This window comes from Astatotilapia calliptera, chromosome 3 (genome assembly GCF_964374335.1).
Source record: "Astatotilapia calliptera chromosome 3, fAstCal68.1, whole genome shotgun sequence".
Lineage (NCBI taxonomy): Eukaryota > Metazoa > Chordata > Actinopteri > Cichliformes > Cichlidae > Astatotilapia > Astatotilapia calliptera.
The window spans coordinates 75520833-75543147 of record NC_137424.1 but is presented as its reverse complement, the minus strand read 5'-3'; positions in this window follow the sequence as shown (position 1 = coordinate 75543147).

The following is a 22315-nucleotide window of genomic DNA, read 5'->3' as shown; positions in this document are numbered from 1 at the left end:
ATAAGTCTCACTATCTGTTTAACAGATAGGTTATGAAGTTACAATTCCCCACTGTTTGTATTTGTATGTGTGTAGAACATATTTGTGATATTATCCTTTATGTATATATGTGTATATGTGTATATGTGAAGCGCTTTGAGGGTCTCGAAAAGCGCTATATAAATGGAATCCATCATTATTGTTATTATTATTATTATGACACAAAAGTGACATTACTAAAACATGTTATCAATACATAAAATAAAGAATTATCAATCACAATCCCCAACAGTGTCACCAGCAATGCACCTCCACACCATCACACCTCCTCCTCCATGCTTCACAGTGGGAACTTTGGTCTTAAGTGATGTGGTTGAAAGGTTTGAGTGCGCCTAACTTTTGTGATGGTGCGCCTAAGAAAAAAAGTTAGGTGCACCAGTGCAACCATGGAAAAACGTTAGTCTAGAGCTCTGCGTCTGCTTGTTGCTTTTTCTTAGTAGTGGTTTCTTAGCAGTTGTTTGACCATAAAGGCCTGATTCACAGTCTCCTCTGAACAATTGATGTAGAGATGTGTCTGCTACTGGAACTCTGTGTGCCATTTACCTGGGCTCTAATCAGAGGTGCTCTTACCTTGTGATTTCTGAGCCTGGTCACTTGGTTGAAATTATCCTCAGCAGCAGAGTTGACTCTTGGTCTTTCTTTCCTGGGGCGGCCCTCATGTGAGCCAGTTTTTGTGGTAGCACTTGGTAGCATGGTTTTTGTGACTGCATTTGGAGACACATTCAAAGTTTTAACAATATTCCGGACTGACTGACCTTCAGTTCTTAAAGTAATGATGGACTGTAGTTTCTCTCTCTCTTGGGGCAGGGATAGCTCAATAGGTAGAGTAGCTGCCTCATGATTGGAAGGTTATGGGTTCAACTCTACTGAACAGCTATCCTGAGGTACCCCTGAGCAAGGTACCATCCCTACACACTGCTCCCCGGGCGCTGCATTGGTGGCTGCCCACTGCTTCACTAGGCGAATGGGTTAAATGCAGAGGAGCAATTTCCCTACGGGGACTATCACATGCAAATTATTATCTCTTTACTTGGCTGATTAGTTCTTGCCATAATATGAATCCTAAGACTTGTCAAATAGGCCTGTTAGCTGTGTACCAACCTGACTTCTGTGCAATACAACTCATGGTTCCAACCCCATTAAGAAGGCAAGAAATTCCACAAATAAAGCCTGACAAGGCCTACCTGTGTAGGGAAAACCATTTCAGGTGACTACATCATGAAGGTCACTGAGACAAGGTGAAGGGGTTCAGGAATCTAAATATATATATATAACATATAACATCGACTAACAGGTGTGATGAGATAAGTGAGTGCACTTCCTGTGAGGAGAATAATGGTAGTTCAAGCCAGAATGATACACAGGATAAAGCTCAGACCTTTGTTAACCGTGTAGATTAAGTTTTGGTTGGAGGTGGAGACAACGCTCAGCAGCAGCTAGCTTCAAAGTAAAACAGAAAACTCAGTGCGTCCGGAGGGGAAAGCAGACGTTAAGTGAAGGAAGTGACAGGTCAGGTAAGCGACCCATGTTGTAGGTGACGTCAGACGCCGGAGATTTGGCGGGAAAAAAAAAGCGAATGGTAGCGTAGAGTTTAACAAAGTTTCTTTAAGCTTCAGTATTACCAAATATACTAATCAATTGGCATATAACTAACAACATCTGTCCTATCATCTCTAACACCCCGGAAGACAACGGGGAGAGTTTAGACGCTCTCCAAGATTACATCAACCGCTGTTTCCAAGATTTAGTAATGAAGAAGGCCCAGAGTGCATCTTCCCCGGCCAAAATTGAGACGCCGTCATCGAAGAGATTTCGCCCGGCAGACTCCCCTGGCACATCACTTGCCGGAAAAGACATCGTAGATATCCTACAGTCAATCGACAAGCGATTGTCCAGTTTCGATGCGAGGCTGTCCCTGGTGGAGATTTTACACCGGGAATTTAAATCTCTGAGATAATCCCTGGAATTCAGCCAGCAGCAGCTGGAAACGCTTGCCGCTGAAAATGCCACGCTACGGGAGTCGGTCTCACCGATAACATGACCCAGCTAAACATAGAAAATAAAAAAATAAAAGAGTCTGTTATTGATCTACAAGCCCGTAGCATGAGAGATAATCTTGTGTTTTCTGGTATTCCAGAATCTGCCGGAGAGGACGCGGAGGCAACGGTGAAAAGCTTCATTAAAATCCACCTGAAGCTGCCGGAGGACACCGTAAAGAACATCGAATTCAATAGAGTGCATCGCTTGGGGGGTGTGAGGTCGCGGACCGGGAGACTGAAAGAAATCTCCGTCCCGGGTTCATCCGTGGATCAGGTTTCCTCCGAGGCGTGAGCACCGATAAGCAGAGTTCTGTATAAAATTTATTATTCAAAGTAAGCTTCAGGTATGCCGTTCAGCGGGTTAGTTACAGCGCCGGGAGTAGCTTGGGAGAACAAAATGACACAGAAACTGCTTCAGGTTGCTCTTCCAAAATCAACTCAAAGGTTTATTCAGTATACAACAGTTTATATAGAGGAAAAAAAGGTTCGTGTGTCAGCAGGTTCTCAGTTCAAACCGGTACAGACCAAATAAGGAAACGTCTTCCTGCCTTCTGAGCAAAGAAGTATCCTTTGTGTAGTTTATCAGTTCAGCTACAATTTATGATCATCCCAGCAAAATACACTCCTAGACATAGAATACAGAGTTCTTTCATTAGTGAAGTCTGGAACAAACCACCTGGCCTTTAACAAGCTCTTTTCTAAAAGATAAGGAAGGGAGGATGGGAGTAAGGAAGTGGTCTCGTCTCTGTGGTATTTTCGACCTTGGGGTACCAGCCTGTGATTCTTACACATCAATTCTTGGGTCAGAGAGAAAGAGAAAAACAACTAGTAAATGGGCCTTATTGAGTAACAGTTTTCCTGTATAATCTCACTACAAAACAATATCCTGTAAATGCTAACCGTAGTGCTAAAATTCACAACAGTTCTCTCCTTTTATCATAAAATGATAACACAGTATAAAGACAGAATGTAATAACATAATCTAAAGACAAATCATAAACGTAAAACAAATCATGAATCATGAATCATGAATCATGGTCCTTCGAGCAAGCTTAATATCAAAAATTCTGAGAGCGTATACATGGTATCACACAACAGACAATAATCATCGAAAACAAAATAATACATGCTGCAACGGTTACAAAGGCTACAATTAGTTCCTTCCATTTTCCAAACGTGTCCTGTAGCCACTTATCTAGCCACTGACCGTGGCCTGTATTGGCAATTAGTTCTATCTTCAATGCTTCAAGTCTATTCATAGCTTGTGTGAATGAACCGTTAGGGGCGGTATTATTGGGAATGAAAGTACAGCATACATCAACGGTTACTAGACCACAGGTACCGGTCCAATTAACAGGTAAGGCTAGTCTAAGAGTATTGTTGCACAACCAATAACCGTTAGGGATTGCTCTAGTTAGGCGCGTGACCATGTGTGATTTAACTAACTCCCCCCAGTCAGTATCATTTAAGACACCCTCTGGGGGAACAATGATCGATTCTCCGCTCGAACTTAAACTGTGTGTGTGTTCCTCCAGATATGATAAAACTTCAGCCACAGAGACAGCTAGCCATGTCTCATTACAGCGTGCACCTTGTTGTGGCTCTTTCAGGCGTTGTGTGTTAATCAGTGATTGCGTGTGTGTAGGTGTATTGGATCCGGGCGCTGGCTCGCCGGAGTCGTCATCTACCCGTGTGTATTTATTTGTTCTGGTTCCCGGCGCTGGCCCGCCTGAGTCGTCGTCTGCTTGATCCGACACCTGAGATGGTCTGGTTGGGCTGGTCTTAACCCTGCTGGCATGAATCCACTGAGGTTGTCCGTCTGTGAGGATGCTGGTTCTTCGTCACTGCCAGTACAGTCTGGGGGCTGGAAAACGCGCGGCCTCCCTGAGTTTCCTTGGTTTTAGCGACTTCACCAACACCGCGTCCCCTGGTCTCCACTGGTGGAACTGTGGAGGGGAGAGGCTGAGAAAGACAAACTTTCTGATAGTTATTATTCAGTGTTTCTACCAGATTGTGAACATAGTATCAATGCAGTGTCTATGTCCCCTTCCAATAGCGGTGCCCCTCTGGAGGCTGACCATGATGTTGGAAATGGTCTTCCCATGATTATTTCAAATGGAGATAATTTGGTTGCTGCGGATGGAGTCATAATGTATGAAATGGAAAATCTGGTTGTGATAAATGCTGATGTTTCGCTTTTGGTCTCCCTACATTAGTTCGTGCACATGTTAAGACAGGTTGCTAATATGCTTTTTACTGCATGTGATGTTTTCTCAATTACAAATCTTGATTTTGATTTTATTGCCATTATTACCCCTCTTTGTCCGACATGACTCATACCGTGAAAATATCGGACAAGGACTGGCAGCGGGCAAGATGGGAGGGCAATCAAACCCTTAAGATTTTGTATAGGCCATCTCTGTCATCTAAGGTACAGTCATTATTCTCCCAATATGTGTAATCAGATGCAGAGGCTTGCTCTTGTATGAATTTTAAATCAACATTTGTTTCTAAATAGTCTGGGATTGTAACAAGTGGCAGCTGTAGGGGCACAGATAATACTTCCTGTGGAGGTGCTGCAGCCTTGGCAGTCACGTCTGCTAGGGCATTACCTGTTGCTTCGTCTGTGTCAGCTGTACTGTGTCCTTTCGTTTTCACAACTGCAACGGCCGATGGTAGCTGTATAGCCTGCAAAAGTCTTTGCACAAGATCAGAATTAGCAATCGGTTTTCCATCAGCAGATCTAAATCCTCTTTGTCTCCACAATGTGCCAAAGTCATGTACGACGCCAAATGCATAGCGGCTGTCTGTGTAAATTGTCACACGCCTATCCACATGGAGCTCACAGGCGCGTATTAAAGCCATGAGCTCTGCTTTTTGTGCTGAGTGAAATGGTAATGAGTGAGCCTCTAGTATGATGTCAGGCAATGTCACCACCGAATAGCCACAAAAAAATGAGTTGTCATTCGGCCTTGAACAGGACCCGTCCACATAAATCGTGGCTGAGTCTGGGATAGGTGTCTGCTCTAAATCTGGACGTGGTGCTGTGGATTCCTGTATACGCGTCATGCAGTCATGATCGTCAAGCCTGTCTGAGCCATCCTGTCGGTCAGAAGAACACAGCATAGGATCAATAAATGTGCTGGCGAATTGGGTGTGCTGCTCGCTTTTATAGTGAGATTTGCATATGTTGTGTAGTTATGTTTGCTAGAATGGTCGTGACCTGGTGATTGGTGTGTAGAATAGTGTCATGTGAGAGTGTAAGCTTCTCGCAGTCCCTTATCATGATAGAGCAAGCTGCTACTGCCCTCAGGCAGGCCGGCATTCCTGAACAACCACGGACAGCACCTTGAATAGAAGGCTACTGGACGGTAGCCACTGCCATGCTCTTGGGCCAGTACACCTGTGCAGGTTGACAACAGTCACGCAGAATGTGGTCATGAAAAGAACAGTCTGGTATCCACTGTCTGCAATAGTTCATCATGCCTAAGGACAGCATTTCCTTCTGTGTAGTGGGCCGAGGGACGGAGGTCACAGCTTTGACCCTGTCTGCAGTCATGGAACGTTTTCCGTGAGACAATGTGAATCCCAAATATTGAACAGAAGTCTGACAGTTACTGCATTTTCTTTGCCGATGCTTTGTGGCCAGTCTGTTGGAGGTGCTGGAGAAGCATGTGTGTAGCAGTTTGACATAGTTCCTCACTCGGAGCACAGAGGAGGAGGTCATCCACGTGTGGATCAGGGTACAGCCCTGGAGGAGTGAAGCTGTCCAGGGTAGCACGGACCACCATTGAGAAAGCAGCAGAGCTATCTACCATGCCTTGGGGCAAACGGGTCCAAGTGTACTGCTTATTTCTATGTGTAAATGCAAATAACGGCTGTGTGTCTTCATGCACAGGCACTGAAAAAAAAAGCGGAACACAGGTCCACCACGGTAAAATGTGGATGGAATGGATGTCAATATGTTGGGAACGTCTGGGACGAGAGGTGGCAGAGGCATAATGAGTGTTATATGGAGATACTGTGGGCTTTATTACTCCTGTAGTCAATAAATCTCCTATGATGACATCTAGAGCTGCGGCTTTTTCGGTGGAAATGGGACATTGCTTGACATATACTGGCTTGTTGCATTTCAGCTGTGCGTGATAAGGTATACAATCAATATAGGGTAGGTTAGATCTATGTGTCGACATGGTGTAGTTATGTCATAACCTATGTCTGAGTTATGTGACAAAATCACTGCTCGACCATCACTTGTGTGAGCAGTTATCATGTTGTTGAACAGTGTGAGAGAAACAAAAGTGTGGCTTGTTATATTTGTACACGTTTTTTTTGGCACAGTGTGTGACGTGGAATACCAGAAAAAGGATGTTGAGTTCATTCTCTGCTGAGGCGTCCAGCTGACACAGAGGCTGTTCCTTCTCCATGATGTCGGTGCATAAGGCAGAGAAAACATAAGCTGTTATCAGTGTCAGCAAACATTTCACCTTTTGTGTTAAATGAAATACACAAATTCATTTTTGCTCTGGGTGTCTGCGGCTGCTGGAAAACTGAGCTAAATTTGCACCTCTAGCTTGTCTACCTTGTGGATTAAAATTCGGGTTGTAAGGCTGCCTAGATGTGGGGCCATTATTGCGTGCTTCCCGTTGTTGCCAGTTACCTTGACTGGAAGAGCTCTGCTGACGCCTAGTGACAGGAACTTGTACTGCGTTCTGTGGTCGAGGCGCATGTGCCCTGTTGGAAGCTGCAAATCGACACTCCCTAGACCAATGTCCTATCTTCCCACAGCAAAAACACACAACTCTACTCTTATCTTTCCATCCTCTGAAACTTCCTGGCTGTGCTGGAGCGGATGATCCTGCATACATTAGTTTCTCGCTTTCTTCTGGATCTGCAACATCAAAATTCAGCATTATCTTAACACTTTTAGCTTTCGTGGTAGTATCTGCACTGGCCTTCAGTTTTACTGACCTGTTTTCTGGCGATAATCGTTCGGGATAGGGCTCCGGAAATAAATTAGAATGCATTGAACTTACAGTTCTTAAGTTGTAAACAAAGTCAGTCACGTAAGTACTTCCGCATGTTCTGGATACGTAATCATGGAAGTCTTCACCGATTCGCGGACGTAGGTTACACGTAACCGGAAGTGGGAGTCGTACTGAGCCGTTATTTGTGATTTTATATTTTATTTCATTATTTTTTGGTTTTACAGGTAATTTCGATTTTTTATCGGACCTGTCTGTGGTCTTTGAATTATTCTGACCCATGTTCAGTGATTTCCAGAGGGGTTTACACGCTTGAAGGATTTATGTTAGTATTTTGCTGTGGCACAGCTGAGGTTACTTTAAATTTTATCGCTAGCTAGCAATTTTTTTTTTTTTTTGGGTGAGCAACTTCACGACTTCAGCGTGAACGACCAGTTCCCCAAAGAGATCCTGGAATGAAGCAAGGTCCTGTTCCCAGTTCGACGTAGCTTCATCCAGAAAGGCTCCCGTACTGTCATCGCCGCGACCCCGGCACCACACCGTGGTTATATTGACTCCACTCCAGATAAGTAACTTTAATTGGAATGTTTCCGTTTCTTTTCTTTTTTTTGTTGTCGCTCACAGTTCATGTGATTTATTTCTTTCTCCTGTCTTTCACTGCTGTGATCACCTACTTCCCCACTGACCTAAAAACAACACCCTCTATTTCTCCATATTTTCACACCACGATCACGCAAACACATGGACAGATACGCAAGCCACGCTTGTTCATATTAGTGAATATTCACACATAGTCAGACTTATGGAGCCTCTCACCACACTTTTTTTTTCTCTTTCCATTTACAAACAAGTGATGTTTCCACATTCTCTCAACCCGTCTAAACGAAACACCCAGCGTACATCATTAGACATACACACACAATTATGGGCACGCTGAGGTTTGTCACATGGAATGTAAATGGAGCTGGCACCAAAGGAAAGAGGTTAAAGATATTTAACCAGCTTAAAAAACTACAGGCAGATGTTGTTTTATTACAAGAAACTCACAGACCTGTCACAGCTTTAAACGAACTTAAAACACCTGAGTTTCCTAACGTGTTTGCAGCCTGTTATAATTCTAGACAAAGGGGAGTAGCAATTTTAATACATAAAAATGTTAATTTTACAGTACTCGATACAGTTATAGATCCAGAGGGTAGATTTCTAATTCTTAAACTATCAATATTGAACAAAAAACTATGTATTGTAAGTATATATGGTCCAAATGTTGATGAACCCTCATTCTTCCACGGATTTTTTATTGCACTCTCTGAATACCTCGATTGCGCACTCATTCTTGGAGGCGACCTCAACCTTGGACTAAATGAAGAAATGGAAAGGCTCAACACAACAGGAACTCAGCTCAATTGGCAATCCACAAATACAATCAAACAGTATATGAGCGACTATGGTCTTTGCGATGCATGGCGCTCTTTTCACCCCAACAGTAAGGAATATTCTTTTTTCTCACATGTCCATCACTCCTACTCTGGTCTGGATTATTTTTTTGGTCAGCAGCTCACTGCTGAGTGACATTTCAGGCACTGAGATTCACCCTATAGCTATCAGCGATCATTCTCCTCTATCTTTAACACTAATGCACAAGAATAATACTACGCCAAGTAAAAACTGGAGATTTAATACATCACTACTTAAAGATGAAGACTTTATTAAATATTTTAAAAAGGAATGGACTTCATATTTAGACTTTAATGACACTCCCGGAACATCTGCTTCTGTTCTATGGGAAGCAGGGAAAGTTGTGATGAGAGGTAAAATAATTTCTTTCTCATCACACAAAAAGAAAGAAGAAAACCAAAATATTCAGGAATTAGAAAAAAACATCAAATCCTTAGAAGAAACCTACGCGTCCCACCAAGATCAAGAAATAATGAACAAACTATGCAAAACAAAACTAGAATTAAATGAAATTATTAATAAAAAAACACAATTCCTTTTACAAAGACTTCGCTTGCAGAATTTGGAACACAGTAACAAATCAGGTCGATTTCTAGCAAACCAGTTAAAAATAAATAAAGAAAAAACAACTATATGTGCTGTTAAAGATTTATCGGGGAACACAATATATGACCCTGGAAGAATAAACAACAATTTTAGGGATTTCTATGAAACTTTATATTCACCACAAATAAACCCATCTAAAAATGAAATTGATTTGTTTCTTGACCATACCATACCATACCAACTTTATTTCTAAAGCACTTTAACATAAAACCAGAGTTTCACAAAGTGCTGTACATGTTAAAATGTTGACAACGTAACTCTTCCAAAATTACTAGACAGTCAAGCAATGGCACTGGATTCGCCACTGACACCACGTGAACTCCAGGAAGCCCTGATAAGTATGCGCAATAATAAGGCTCCAGGTCCAGACGGCTTTCCTGCAGAATTCTACAAAGAATTCTGGACAATTTTGGCACCAGTATTCCACGGAATGTTGCAGGAAATCAAGGAAAATGGCAGACTACCACCAAATATGAATTCTGCCAACATTAGTCTCCTGCTAAAACCAGGCAAGGACCCTTTATTTCCCTCTAGCTATCGTCCAATTTCTCTTTTAAATGTAGACCTTAAAATAATCTGCAAAGCTCTCTCAAAGAGATTAGAGAAAATAACCCCCCTCTTAATTCATCCTGACCAAACTGGTTTCATAAAAGGTCGGCACTCCTCAACAAACACTCGTAGATTACTTAATTTAATAGACTACTCATACAATAAAAACATTGAAACCATAATATTATCTCTAGATGCAGAAAAAGCATTTGACAGAATTAACTGGAAATTTTTATTTGCAACTTTACACAAATTTGATTTTGGACCCTCTTTCATAAACTGGATAAGAATATTATACAATTCCCCAACAGCTCGTATCAGAACAAATGACCAAACATCCTCCAGCTTCTGTCTCCTGAGGGGCACCAGACTGGGATGCCCACTCTCCCCTTCACTTTTTGCAATTTTTATCAAACCTCTAGCAGCAGCATTTAGACAGGCTACAACAATTAAGGGCATAAAATGTAAGAACGTAGAACATAAAATCAGTCTCTATGCAGATGATGTGTTACTTTTTCTGCAAAACTCACAAACCAACCTTTCTGAGGTAATTACTCTATTAAACTGGTTTTCAAGAGTTTCAGATTATTCAATTAACTGGTCAAAATCTACAGATCTTCCCATTAACTGCTCCTTCCATAATTCTTCTTCTGCCCCACTACAATCTGGAAATATTAAATATTTAGGTATTAATGTTTCTCTTAAGCTTTCAGACTTAACTAAATTAAACCACATCCCACTTCTAAAGAAAGTAGAAGGCAATCTGACTAGATGGAAATCTCTACCCATATCACTCATGGGAAGGGTCACCACTATAAAAATGATGATCTTGCCAAAAATAAATTACTTATTTTTAATGATCCCTAACAAACCATCACAAGATTGGTTCAGATCTCTGGATTCATATGTTTCTAAATTCCTTTGGAAAGATAAACCCCCGCGTATCAGCTTAAAAATGCTACAAAGGACCAAGGATAGAGGAGGATTAGATCTGCCTAATTTTCACCAATACTTTTTAGCCAACAGGCTAAATCTCAGAATCATCTCAGAATGTTTAAAACATACCTTCTTAGATGAGCCCTGGCTGGATGTTGAACAGGCACTATGCAATGATCTAGAGATGTCAAACCTACCATTTATCAACTCAAACATCAAAAGACATGAATGCTTTAAAAGCATCAACATCAGCTTTTCTCTGACAGCATGGTGGGAATTTCTAAAAATAACGGAGTCTTCATTAATCCCATGCAAACGTACACCTATCTGGAATAACCCTGACATATTACAAAACAATAATGTGATTAATTTTCCAGAATGGGGTTGTAAAGGAATTAAATACTTAGAACATATATTAGAGGGAACAGAATTTATCCCATTTGACAGACTAGTTGCACAATATGGGATCAACAAGAAAAGATTTTTTGAATATCAACAAATTAAATCCATAGTAAAAAACACACTGTAGTGTGAGCAGTTGTTGGTAGTAATACACCAGACAATTATATCCACGCTCTTTGGTTCTGTCCACCAGTTCAGAAGTTTTGGCGCGAGATATGTGAAGACTTATCAAAGTGTCTGAAATGTAACATTCCTGCTTCCCCTTTAGTGTGTTTGTTGGGCAGCTTAGATAATGTCACTACAGATAACAATATAGCCCATATGGTTTTCACTGCCCTATGCATAGCCAAGAAAACAGTCCTCATGAACTGGAAAAATAAAAATAATCTTAATTCTAACCAATATAGAAAATATCTATTAGATTACATTAGTCTAGATACAACCTCTGCCACCACATCAGATCAATTGCTCTGGGCTCCTTTGATTAGCTCCATCACCTAATGGGGGGTCATAGTTTGGTCCCACCTTCGCTGTTGTAATTGGTGTGAGGGTAGGGACAGGCTTAGGGCATCGGGGGGTTCCCTGGGAGCATCTTCCTTGGGGGGCTCAACCCGGGGTAGCGGTCAATGCCTATCAAGGGCTCTGTTGGCTCTTAGGTGACGGTTTCCTCTTGGCTGCGTGCAGCTGGGCTAGGGGAGGGTCTGTGCTGACAGACGTGGGTTACTGACCTGGTAGCCTGGCTTCCCCTGGGTGGGTCCGGGACAGGCATGAGGTTCTGGGGACGCTCCGTCTCTGGGCTGGGGCCCTGGCGGGCCTCGGGGGCTTGGGTCCTGGTTGGTATGTTGCTGGGGTTGTGGGCGGGTGGGGGCCCGGCCCTGACGCAGGGTGCCGCCAGTGCATCGAGCCACCTGGGGGCTCTTCAACTGGTGGGGGAGGTTGTTACACCTTGCAGGAGCTCTCCTCTCTTCAGGAACTCACTCTGCAGGAGGGGGAGATACAGGAGAGGTGGAGGAAGATCTCAGCCTGAACGTCTATCATCTTGTGTAGTCTGCAAGATGAGTGGATGACAGGGTGGGTGCAGTTTTCTCTGTGGTGGGGTCGGGTGGGCTGTCCCGGGCTCTGTGGGGCCGGGCGGCGCTGCTGTTCAGGGCCCCGGTCCGGATGGGCCTGGGCCCCCTTTCCCTGGTGGGTTGCGGAGTATGGTGTTGCCTACTGGGGTCAGCGGGGGAGCTGGCCCCAGGGAGGGGTCACTTGCCCCTCCCTTCCTTCCCTCCCCATCTCCAGCTGCCTCCCTCTTCCCACTCCACCACAATCACCCACACATGCAGGGCCTTGGGTAAAGGTGTGTCACCAGGGTGCAGGGTTCAAGGTTCAAGGTTCTTTATCTGTCACATGCATAGTTATACAAGTATAACACACAGTGAAATGTAGCCTGACACGCTCCTCGACATGTGCAAAAATTTGGGGGGGGGGGGGGGGGGGTGTAGAGGAAGAACATTATATATGTATATATATAGTATATACACTGGGTGAATGTGCAGTAGTAGCAGCAAGCAGGTGGATTCTGTACATTAATATGAATAGACATCTGACTATTTTACAGGATGGACAATATAAACATATTTAAAATTAAAGGAATTTGGAATGTACATTGTGCCTTGGTTTAGAGTGTCTGGAAGAGAGTCCTGTCTCAGTCAATTATAGATGATGTAAGAGGGCGGGTGTGTGTGTTTAGGGCACGGATGGCTTGGGGATAGAAGCTCCTCTTGAGTCTCTCTGTCCTTGCCCAGATGATGTGGAACCTTCTACCAGATTGCAGAAGTTGGAACAGTTTGTTGCCAGGATGGGACGGGTCCTTCAGTATCTGCGCTGCTCTAGTCCAGCATCTCCTGGTGTAGGTGTCCTGAAGCGGGGGGAGAGCAATCCTGCAGCAGCGTTCTGCTGTACGGATCACTCTCTGGAGAGCTTTTTGGTCCTTCACACAGCTGTTCCCAAACCACGATGTCATGTTCTGTGTGAGGATGCTCTCCACAGCGCCTGTATAGAAAATCCTGAGGATCTTTGGAGAGACCCTGAACTTCCTCAGTTGTCGAAGGTGATACAGGCGCTGCCTAGCCTTTTTGGTCTGGACCTGAATGTGGGCAGCCCATGTCAGGTCTGAGGAGATGTGGACACCAAGATACTTGAAGGACTGCACCCTCTCCACTGGAGCTCCATTGATGATAATGGGCTTGTAGTCTCTGTGCTGACCCCTTCTGAAGTCCACCACCAGCTCCTTGGTCTTGCTGACGTTCAGCTGGAGGTGGTTGTCCTGGCACCACGATGCCAGATTCTTCACTTCATCCATGTAGGCCATCAGATGCACACACTAGAAAACCAGCACCTGGACTTCATGCAGGAGAGACAGCCTAATCCAGCAACTAATCCAGAAGTTAATCCCTGAGCAAACAGGAAAGGGAAATGGATTTTGAAATGCAGTTTATTAAATTGGAATTAAAAAATGAATTTACAATTGCAGAATTTATTCTACAATTCATTTTTTAAGCACAGAAATCTTTATTTCAATGCGCCAGGGGCTCTTGTGGTCCTCCATATGACTCAGCAGGTGGGGGTAAATGGAAGTTTCTGAGTTTGACTTCTCCTAAGGAATGCAGAAATGGCTCCGCTATGCTCCGGATGGGGGGTGCACGGATGCCCGATATCCAGCCCGATCCTGGAGTAAACTAAAAACAATGAGTTGTAAATAAGTAATTTAACAAAAAACGTCTTCATAGGATAATATTTTTTTCTTGATGCAAAATGTCTATTGTTATTTTGTTAATTACATAATACCCGATGCTTAATGTTATAGGGATATTATAATGAACATGGTAAGCTGAAAGAAAATGTCTAACATATATGGTAATCCTGTTTTTAGATAATACACAATTGTCTTTTACGCAGGTTTAAGTATTGATTGATTAATTTGCAGTGGTTTAGTATTGAATGAAATACCTATTAAGTCCTCTTTATTTTTAATCATGATGTAATTGTTGTTTTAATATTAACAATGGGTGCAAATGTTGTGGAAAATAAACACTAGAATTCCAAGATTTTTTCATTATTAACTGAGTGATGTAAAATCAATGTCAAATTTGAAGATTGATCTGATATCCAACTGTAACATTGTTTCAATATTAATTGAGGATGCAAAGGTGATGTAAAATCAACGTCAGATTTCAATGTTAATTGAACTGAATTGCCTGATATTGATTTAACATCATGTCAATGGTTGTGTCCAAATTAATGGGCTGCATCCTCCAAATGTGTCCTCCTTTTCCCCGAATTTGAAGGATGGGTCGGGTGTGTCCTTCGTGGCCTACCATATCCCAGAATTCATAGCGCGGCCCAGCCAAACTCCAGTTTCCAACAATGGCGGCCGCTACTAAGTTTTAAAATTACTCATACTAATCTTTCTGGGTCACAAAATAAACTTTTAACATATTTTCAGGCGAGAAAGTAGTTGTGTAAACATCAAATATCTGCTCGGTTTATCAAGATATCGCATATTTGCAAAAGTGCTTCGACGTTTTCGGAGGCGTCTGCTACCCACCAGCTCGATAGCTAGCCGGGAGCTCGAGGGTCACTGATGCGGCCGAGAACGGCACAACTCCCGGCACATCATTTTCAGATCACTGTGGACTTTCGCTGCTCGGGTTAAACGTAATATATAAGTCACTTAGACAAAATAAAAATGTTATTGTTGGGCTTTTTTCAGTGTTTTGTTTGTTCGTGAGTAAATCAGTTTGGCTGAGATTAAAGTTATTAGATTAGATAAAATAAAACTTTATTAATCCCCGGGTGGGTTCCTCCTTGGTTTTTACACAGCTGACTAAACGTCAAACAGAAAACTGATTAAACAGAAGTATGAGACAGTCGAGAATTTACGCCAGTGTCCCGTTATATTTTAGATAGCAAGGAGCAGACGGCTGAGTTTATTAAACTCCACCGAGACAGCGGTGACGCTAATCAGAAGGCTAGCCCGTCCAATTTCACGGCTGTTTACTTCCGGCCTACCCGACCTTCTGAGGACCCGGCCCACGTAGACCGCGAAGGCCGGGTCCTCAGGAGGATGCAGCCCATGAATTTGGACACGACCATTGTCTTCTTGCTATCTATGTAAGTACAGGTCATTCCACATGAATTCATCCAATACCTCACAACTGACCACCAAACATCTGCCTGAAAAACTTCCAGCGGAAAGTTTAAAACAACATTTCTTACAAACTCAAATTGATCAAACTGTGCTTCAGGGAATAAAAAAGGAGGGCTTAAAGTCAAAGGTTAAGGTTAGGTTGTCAGATGTGATGTTGGTGTTGGTCTGATGGAAAAGTGGCTGCCGTTACAGTAACTCATGGGTGGGCAACTCCAAGCATCAAGGGCCGATGTCCTGCAGATTTTAGATGCGTTGTTGATCCAATACTTCTGATTTAAACGGCTAAATTAGCTCCTTAACGTCTCTTGAAGTTCTCCAGGAGCCTGGTAATGAACTAATCGTATAATTCAGGTGTGTAGATGCAGGGTGACATCTAAAACATGCAGGACACTGGTCCTTGAGACCTGGAGGTGCCCACCCCTGCAGTAACTGCTGGTTGTTCAATGAGAGGAGCAAAAAACTCACATTTACAATCCGTTTCACTTTTACAGGTCAGTAGCAAAGTAAATCCACCTCATCACCACCTGTTTGTGTGACTGCATTACACTCCCACTGCTGGGAAATCTGACAAATAACCAGAACAAACTCTGACATAAAAGCTGACAAACAGCTGCACCACTGAGACACACTTTATTTTCTGAGCTTCAGAAAAGTTTTTCTGACCTGCAATAAACATCTGTGCTCTGCTTTCACACTCACATTTTTGGAGATAAAATATCTTTTAGGAGCAGGCCTACGCCTCCAAACACTATTTACACAAACATATCTATATATGATTCCCCCAGTTATACAAGCTGTTTGTTCTTGTTTTCCTGCCCCACCCTTCTTCCCCTTTTGAATCCTTTCACTTATTCACTTCTCATTAATACATGGGGATCTGCTAGGCCCAGGCCCTCCGCCAAGGTCCCCTCCAAGGCTTTTCCCAAATCGTAGCTCAGTTCATGTCTAAGAGATTCACCTTTGTCTACTAAATATGCTGTTAAACCTAAAATGAGGATGTGGGCCCAGCTAAGTGAAATAAGTGATAAGATGAAATAAGTCATGGTCATGGTCCTGCCACATCAAAGCCCATCAGCGTCTCTTCTTCCTCAGAAGACTTAGAGACTTCCATCTGCCACTGAAGGTGCTCAAGAACTTCTACTCCTGCACCATCGAAAGCGTCCTGACGGCAAACATCTGCACCTGGTTTGGGAACAGCACCAAGAACGACAGACGAGATCTGCAAAGAGTGGTGCGCTCAGCCGAACGCATCATTCAATCAGAGCTCCCTGACCTGCTGTCCATCTACACCAAGCGGTGCAAGTCCAAAGCTAGGAAGATTATGATGGACCTCTCCCATCCCAACAATGGACTCTTCTCACTGTTGAGGTCTGGGAAGCACTTCCGCTCCCTTAAGGCCAAAACAGAGAGAATGAGGAGGAGCTTCTTCCCCCAGGCTATTCGGGCCCTGAACCAGGTGTAGGACTGGACTCTCCCGGAAGTGATGTTGTAGGTGACGTCAGACGCCGGAGATTTTGGCGGAGAAAAAGCAAATGGTAGCATAGAGTTTAACAAAGGTTTTCCAAGCTTCAGTATTACCAAATATACTAATCAATTGTCATATAACTAACAACATCTGTTTTATCATCTCTAACACCCTGGAGGACAACGGGGAGAGTTTAGACGCTCTCCAAGATTACATCGACCGCTGTTTTCAAGATTTAGTAATGCATAAGGCCCAGAGTGCATCTTCCCCGGCCAAAATCGAGACGCCGTCATCGAAGAGAAGTCGCCAGGCAGACTCCCCCGGTACAACATCGCCTGCCGGCAAAGACATCGCAGAAATCCTGGAGTCAATCGACAAGCGATTGTCCAGTTTCGATGCGAGGCTGTCCCTGGTGGAGATTTTACACCGGGAATTTAAATCTCTGAGAGAATCCCTGGAATTCAGCCAGCAGCAGGTGGAAACGCTTGCCGCTGAAAATGCCACGCTACGGGAGTCGGTTAAATCTCTCACCGATAACGTGACCCAGCTAAACATTGAAAATAAAAAAATAAAAGAGTCCGTTATCGATCTACAAGCCCGTAGCATGAGAGATAATCTTGTGTTTTCTGGTATTCCAGAAACTGCCGGAGAGGACGCAGAGGCAACGGTGAAAAACTTCATTAAAATCCACCTGAAGCTGCCGGAGGACACCGTAAAGAACATCGACTTCGATAGAGTACATCGCTTGGGGGGCGCGCGGTCGCGGACCGGGAGACCACGGCCTATTGTGGCCAAATTCAGTCAATTCAAACAGAAGGAACAGGTGAAGAGTCGCGGCAGAGAGCTGAAAGGAACGGACTTCAGCGTGAACGACCAGTTCCCCAAAGAGATCCTGGAACGACGCAAGGTCCTGTTCCCAGTTCGACGTAGCTTCATCCAGAAAGGCTCCCGTGCTGTCATCGCCGTGGACCGGCTCTACGTGGACGGACAGCTTTACCGCGACCTCGGCACCACACCGTGGTTATATTAACTGCACTCCAGATAAGAACCCGCTACACTCTTTTCTTATTCATTCACACTCTCTCCTTTAACATGAGTTTAAGCTAGTAATATCAATATGATGTCATAGCAGATATAACACCGTCACCCTCCGTCATTGCTTTAATTGGAATGTTTCCGTTTCGTTTCTTTTTTTTTGTTGTCGCTCACAGTTCATGTGGTTTCTTTCTTTCTCTTGTCTTTCACTGCTGTGGTCACCTACTTCCCCACTCACCTACAAACAACACCCTCTATTTCTCCATATTTTCACAACACGATCACGCAAACACATCAGCTCAACGGCAGCACATTCACAACAGCCTCACAGCACGCACAGACTTGCAGGACACATAAGCAAGCCACGCTTGTTCATATTAGTGAATATTCACACACATAGTCAGACTTATGGAGTCTCTCACCACACTTCTTTTTCTCTTTCTATTTATAAACAAGGGATGTTTCCATATTCTCTCCACTTGTCTAAACGAAACACCCAGCATACATCATTAGACATACACGCACAATTAAGGGCATGCTGAGGTTTGTCACATGGAATGTAAATGGAGCTGGCACCAGAGGAAAGAGGTTAAAAATATTTAACCAGCTTAAAAAACTACAGGCAGATGTTGTTTTATTACAAGAAACTCACAAACCTGTCACAGGTTTAAATGAACTTAAAACACCTGAGTTTCCTAACGTGTTTGCAGCCGGTTATAATTCTAGACAACGGGGAGTAGCAATTTTAATACATAAAAATGTTAATTTTACAGTACTCGATACAGTTATAGATCCAGAGGGTAGATTTCTAATTATTAAACTATCAATATTGAACAAAAAACTATGTATTGTTAGTATATATGGTCCAAATGTTGATGAACCCTCATTCTTCCACGGTTTTTTTAGTGCACTCTCTGAACACCTTGATTGCACACTCATTCTTGGCGGTGACCTCAACCTTGGACTAAATGAAGAAATGGATAGGCTCAACACAACAGGAACTCAGCGTAATTGGCAGTCCACAAATATAATCAAACAGTATATGAACGACTTTGGTCTTTGCGATGCATGGCGCTCTCTTCACCCCACCAGTAAGGAATATACTTTTTTCTCGCATGTTCATCACTCTTACTCTCGTCTGGATTATTTTTTGGTCAGCAGCTCACTGCTGGGTGACATTTCAGACACTGAGATTCATCCTATAGCTGTCAGCGATCATGCTCCTGTATCTTTAACACTAATGCACAAGAATAATACTACGCCAAGTAAAAACTGGAGATTTAATATATCACTACTTAAAGATGAAGACTTTATTAAATACTTTAAAAAGGAATGGACTTCATATTTAGACTTTAATGACACTCCCGGAATATCTGCTTCTGTTCTATGGGAAGCAGGGAAAGCTGTGATGAGAGGTAAAATAATTTCTTTCTCATCACACAAAAAGAAAGAAGAAAACAAAAATATTCAGGAATTAGAAAAAAACATCAAATCACTAGAAGAAGCCTACGCGTCCCACCAAGATCAGGAAACATTGAACAAAATATGCAAAACAAAACTAGAATTAAATGAAACTATTAATAAAAAAACACAATTCCTTATACAAAGACTTCGCTTGCAGAATTTTGAACACAGTAACAAATCAGGTCGATTTCTAGCTAACCAGCTAAAAATAAATAAAGAAAAAATAACTATATGTGCTGCTAAAGATTTATCGGGGAACACAATATATGATCCTGGAAGAATAAACAACATTTTTAGGGATTTTTATGAAACTTTATACTCACCACAAATAAACCCATCTAAAAATGAAATTGATCTGTTTCTTGACAACGTAACTCTTCCAAAATTACTAGACAGTCAAGCAATGGAACTGGATTCGCCACTGACGCCAAGTGAACTCCAGGAAGCCCTGATAAGTATGCCCAATAATAAGGCTCCAGGTCCAGACGGCTTCCCTGCAGAATTCTACAAAGAATTCTGGACAATTTTGGCACCAGTATTCCACAGCATGTTGCAGGAAATCGAGGAAAAGGGCAGACTACCACCAAATATGAATTCTGCCAACATTAGTCTCCTGCTAAAACCAGGCAAAGACCCTTTATTTCCCTCAAGCTATCGTCCAATTTCTCTTTTAAATGTAGACCTTAAAATAATCTGCAAAGCTCTCTCAAAGAGATTAGAGAAAATGACCCCCCTCTTAATTCATCCTGACCAAACTGGTTTCATAAAAGGTCTGCACTCCTCAACAAACACTCGTAGATTACTTAATTTAATAGACTACTCATACGATAAAAACATCGAAACCATAATATTATCTCTAGATGCAGAAAAAGCATTTGACAGAGTTAATTGGAAATTTTTATTCGCAACTTTACACAAATTTGGTTTTGGAAACTCTTTCATAAACTGGATAAGAATATTATACAATTCCCCAACGGCTCGTATCAGAACAAATGACCAGACATCCTCCAGCTTCTGTCTCCTGAGGGGCACCAGACAGGGATGCCCACTCTCCCCTTCACTTTTTGCAATTTTTATCGAACCTCTAGCAGCAGCATTTAGACAGGCTACAACAATTAAGGGCATAAAATGTAAGAACATAGAACATAAAATCAGTCTCTATGCGGATGATGTGTTGCTTTTTCTGCAAAACACACAAACCAACCTCTCTGAGGTAATTACTCTAATAAACTGGTTTTCAAGAGTTTCAGATTATTCAATTAACTGGCCAAAATCTACAGTTCTCCCCATTAACTGCTCCTTCCATAATTCTTCCTCTGCCCCACTGCAATCCGGAAATATTAAATATTTAGGTATTAATGTCTCTCCTAAGCTTTCAGACTTAACTAAACTAAACCACATCCCACTTCTAAAGAAAGTAGAAGGCGATCTGACTAGATGGAAATCTTTACCCATATCACTCATGGGAAGGGTCGCCACTATAAAAATGATGATCTTGCCAAAAATAAATTACTTATTTTTGATGATCCCTAACAAACCATCACAAGATTGGTTCAGATCTCTGGATTCATATATTTCCAAATTCCTTTGGAAAGATAAACCCCCGCGTATTAGCTTAAAAACGCTACAAAGAACCAAGGATAGAGGAGGATTAGATCTGCCTAATTTTCACCAATACTTCTTAGCCAACAGGCTTCAGTTCATCTCAGAATGGTTAAAACATACCTTCTTAGTTGAGCCCTGGCTAGATGTTGAACAGGCACTATGCAAGGATCTAGAGATTTCAGACCTACCATTTATTAGCTCAAACATCAAAAGACATGAATGCTTTAAAAGTATCAACATCAGCTTTTCTCTAACAGCATGGTGGGAGTTTCTAAAAATAACGGAGTCTTCATTAATCCCATGCAAACGTACACCTATCTGGAATAACCCTGACATATTACAAAACAATAATATGATTAATTTCCCAGAATGGAGTTGTAAAGGAATTAAATACTTAGAACATATATTAGAGGGAACAGAATTTATTCCATTTGACAGACTAGTTGAACAATATGGGATCAACAAGACAAGGTTTTTAGAATATCAACAAATTAAATCCATAGTAAAAAAGAAATTTAACCTCAGTCAAGTTGAATTACAAACACCACTAAGTGCGGCACATTTTCTTACTCTTAAATCCCCCAAATTATTATCTAAAATATACAGAACACTTTCTAAATTAGATGAATCAATATCCCTTCCTACTGCAAAGTGGGAAGCAGATTTATCAGTCAACCTAGACCAAAACTTCTGGTCTCAGATTTGCTTAAAAACTTTTAAATTAATTAAAAATCCCAGTCTGCAATTAATACAATACAAAATACTTCATAGAGTGCACTATACAGGTCATCGGATGTTCAAGATGGGCTTTACATCTTCCAACAACTGCTCACACTGTCAAGGCAATACACCAGACAATTACATCCACGCTCTTTGGTTCTGTCCACCAGTGCAAAAGTTTTGGCACGAGATATGTGAAGACTTATCAAAGTGTCTGAAATGTAACATTCCAACTTCCCCCTTAGTGTGTCTACTGGGCAGCTTAGATAATGTCACTTCAGAAAAGAATATAGCCCATATGATCTTCACTGCCCTATGCATAGCCAAGAAAACAGTCCTCATGAACTGGAAAAATAAAAATAATCTTAATTCTAACCAATATAGAAATTATCTATTAGATTACATTAGTCTTGACACAGCCTCTGCCACCACATTAGATCAATTGCTCTGGGCCCCTTTTATCAGCTCCATCACCTAGTGGGGGTGGGGGGTCATAGTTTGGTCCCGCCTTCACTGTTGTGATTGGTGAGGGGGTAGGGACAGGCTTAGGGCGTCGGGGGGTTCCCCGGAGGCATCTTCCTTGGGGGGCTCAACCCGGGGTAGTGGTCACGTCCGGTTGGGGGCTCTGTTGGCTCTCAGGTGACTGTTTCCTCGCGGCTGCGTGCAGCGGGGCTAGGGGAGGGTCTGTGCTGACGGACGTGGGTTACTGACCTGGCAACCTGGCTGCCCCTGGGTGGGTCCGGGATGGGCGTGAGGTTCTGGGGGCGCTCCGTCTCTGGGCTGGGGCCCGGGCCGGGCCTCGGGGGCTTGGGTCCTG